At 39.5% G+C, this 3,524-nt stretch overlaps 1 pseudogene; it reads left to right on the forward strand.

The window, feature by feature from the left end:
* Window positions 1-309: 309 nt before the first annotated feature.
* LOC139181000 (ARL14 effector protein-like pseudogene) lies at window positions 310-1,983 on the forward strand (annotated as a pseudogene).
* The last annotated feature ends 1,541 nt before the right edge of the window (window positions 1,984-3,524 follow it).

A 3,524-nucleotide genomic window follows, 5' to 3' on the forward strand; every position in this document is an offset into this window, starting at 1 on the left:
TTAATCATAATCATAATCATGAAACGATTCATATGCACATTAATGTTTGAGAAGTACTAGTCTAGACAAACATGGTTATTTAAACATTTGATAGACAAAAGAGATGGTTAAATAAAGGAGGAAATACTATCTGATAAAAGCACTTTTGTCCAAAGATTTGTTGGTGTTGATAAACTTGCTCCTATTAAGCCAGGTTTGAAGTAAAAACTTAATAGGCCCATTCTGAAATGACTTTTACCAGCTCCAGCGTCCTCATGGTTGACTGAGCTCCAACAATTGGTTGCTGACTTTGTTTGTGTCCCCAGGTGAGCAGAAATGAGTGAACAAGCAGAAAAGAGCAGTTCCGTGCGAGAGAGACCTGCACGTCAAAGTTCTCCTGAGAAACCAAGTGAGAAGGAACTGAAGCAAAAGAAACGGTTGGATCGGCAGTTAAAACGGTTGTCATTTCAAAATCCCGGGCCTCAGGTAGCCAACTTTAATCCTGAAATAAGGCAGCAGATAAAGAAAGGGCAAATGGCAAAGAAGAATGAGTTTGTTTCTGTAAAACGCGAAGGCAACAAGTATGACAAAAAGGGCAGGCTCACCTTCAATGAGGCTGACCTGTGTGACTGCCTTGATGAAGACTGCCTGGGTTGCTTCTACCCGTGCCCCAAGTGTAAGTCCACCAAGTGCGGGCCCATTTGCCGCTGCAACCGCCGCTGGGCCTATGACACCATAGTCAATGAGAATGGGGAGGTCATCAGCAAGATGCCATTCGACCTCTCCGAATAGGACCAGCCCTCCAGGCTGATCAATTTTCTCTGCTTTGCAGTTAAACCAGCCTCTTTCTCCTGGATGAATTTTAGGACTGGGGGAAGAAAGTTTTAAAAATATAGTTTAGACTAGTGTTCTCTGAAGCCATAGAACCCTGTGTAATGCACTGTCCTTTAACTTTCCTGCTGTGATGACTCAGATTCCTCCCCTGGTATCCAGCAACTCCATTGCTACTCTGCTCTCAGATTAAAAATCCCTTTCCTCTTTGCTGGTACCTTAGGAGATGGAGTTTTAGGATTTTTAGAATTCTGTAGCTGAGAGCTTGTCTTGACATAGAACATATGTTTATAATAGCTAGCTACCGTTAGGATCTTACACTTCATCAATTCTAAATCAGAATTGCTATTTGGATTGACTTGGCACTACATACTCATAGTCTCATTTTTTAGTGTTACTGTTTTAACAATACTAAAATGAAATTTGGTTTAAAAAAAAAAAAAAAAACCTTTAATAGGCCACGTGGCCCAACATATGAGCACAAAAGCAGAGATTCAATTTAAGTGATATCCAAAATGCCAACTGGAAGCAGACTTCAAAGGACAAATTTTAATCTAATTGTTACATAGAAATGATTTAAAAGCATTTTTTTTTTTTTTTGGTGGCTAAGATTACCAGCCACACAGAACTGGCCAAGGTGGTACAAAATTCCTAAGGCCTAAGTTGCATTTGGTCTTGGAGGTACAGGATTTAAGGCAATTCAGCTAGAGTTTCTGCTGACCTCAGTGAAGATACCATCTCAGAAGACTGACGTGGAACATCTGGGACAGGTTTGGCAGCTATTGTGCAAAACTGTTTTTAGGGAAAATCTCTATGAAAATGTTCACACCCACAGCGTCATCGGGAAAGTTTCTCTTTAGTCATCTTTGATACCGAGTTTTATTCAAATGGTCTGTAAGGAGAAAATTGCTTTTTCCACTTTTCCATGTTTACTTCTCATGAACATTTAATTGCTTCTTTTGAAGCTTTGGATTCAGCACAAAGAGACTTTCCATTGAGCACATTTGTGCAGGCACTGGCTGAGGCTGCAGACTGTGGGCTATAAATAGACGGAAGGCCCCTATCTCCATCCCACCAAATGGCTATGTATGTTTACCCACTAGAAAAAATTCACCTGAGACCACTTTTGCCTCTGACTAACTCACCCAATATCTCTGTGTGGCAAATTCATGAATAAAAAGCATTTAATTTTCTTTACTTTGATTTTTGTGTGTGTCAGAAAGTGTGTGTGTTTTGGACCCAAGAGAAAAAAAAAAAAACTTTTCCACCCTTCCCTGAACCAAATACATGTTTTGTTGTTTGGCAAACACCAATCACTTTCCATCAGAAATTCCTGATAATAGTGATATTAGGTTGGCGCAAAAGTTTTGCCTCATCCGCCATATTCACCTGACTTCTTGGCAACCGCCCACCACTTCATCAAGCATCTTGACAACGTTTTGTGGGGGAAGGGCTTCCACAACCAGCAGGAGGCAGAAAATGCTTTCCAAGAATTTAATCAAATCCTGAAGCACAGATTTTTTTAAAATTATTCATTGATTTTTAAAATTTATTTTTTAATTGAAGAATAATTGCTTTACAGAATTTGTTGTTTTCTTTCAAACCTCAACATGAATCAGCCATAAGTATACATATGTCCCCTCCCTCTTGACCCTCCCTCTCATCTCCTTCCCAATCCCACCCCTCTAGGTTGGTACAGAGACCCTGTTTGAGATCCCTGAGATATACAGCAAACTCCCTTTGCCTATCTGTTTTACATATGGTAATGTAAGTTTCCATGTTACTCTCACCATATATCTCACCATCTCCTGCCTTCTCCCCGTGTCCATGAGTCTGTTTCTCCATTGCTGCCCTGCAAAGAAATTCTGTGGTACCATCTTTCTAGATTCCGTATATATGCGTTAATATATGGTATTTATGTTTCTCTTTCTGACTGACTTCACTCTGTATAATAGGCTCTAGGTTCATCCACCTCATTGGAACTGACTCAGATGTGTTCCTTTTTATGGCTGAGTAATATTCCATTGTGTATATGTACCACAACTTCTTTATCCATTCATCTGTCGATGGACATCTAGGTTGCTTCCATGTCCTAGCTGTTGTAAATAGTGCTGCAGTGAACGCTGAGGTACATGTGTCTTTTTCAATTTTGGTTTCCTCAGGGTATATACCTAGCAGTGCGATTATTGGGTTATATGGTGGTTTTATTGCTAGTTTTTTAAGGAATCTCCATACTGGCTTCCATAATGACTGTATCAACTTACATTCCCACCAACAGTGCAAGTGTTTATCCACACCCTCTCCTGTGTGTAGACATTTTGATGATGGCCATTCTGACCGGTGTGAGGTGATACTTCATTGTAGTTTGGATTTGCATTTCTCTCATAATGAGTAATATTGAGCATCTATTCATGTCTTTCTTAGCCATCTGTGTGTCTCCTTTGAAGAAATGTCTGTTTAGATCCTTTTCCCACTTTTTAATTGGGTTGTTTTTCAGGTATTGAGTTGTATGAGCTGCTTGTATATTTTGGAAATTAATCCTTTGTTAGTTGTTTTATTTGCTATTATTTTCTCCTGTTCTGAGGGTTGTCTTTTCACCTTTCTTATAGTTTCATTTGCTGTGCAAAAGCTTTTAAGTTTAATCAGGTCCCACTTGTTTACATTTGTTTTTATTTCCATTCCTCTAGGAGGTGGGTCATAGAGGATCTTGCTTT

This window comes from Bos indicus, chromosome X (assembly GCF_029378745.1).
Source record: "Bos indicus isolate NIAB-ARS_2022 breed Sahiwal x Tharparkar chromosome X, NIAB-ARS_B.indTharparkar_mat_pri_1.0, whole genome shotgun sequence".
Taxonomy (NCBI): Eukaryota; Metazoa; Chordata; class Mammalia; order Artiodactyla; family Bovidae; genus Bos; species Bos indicus.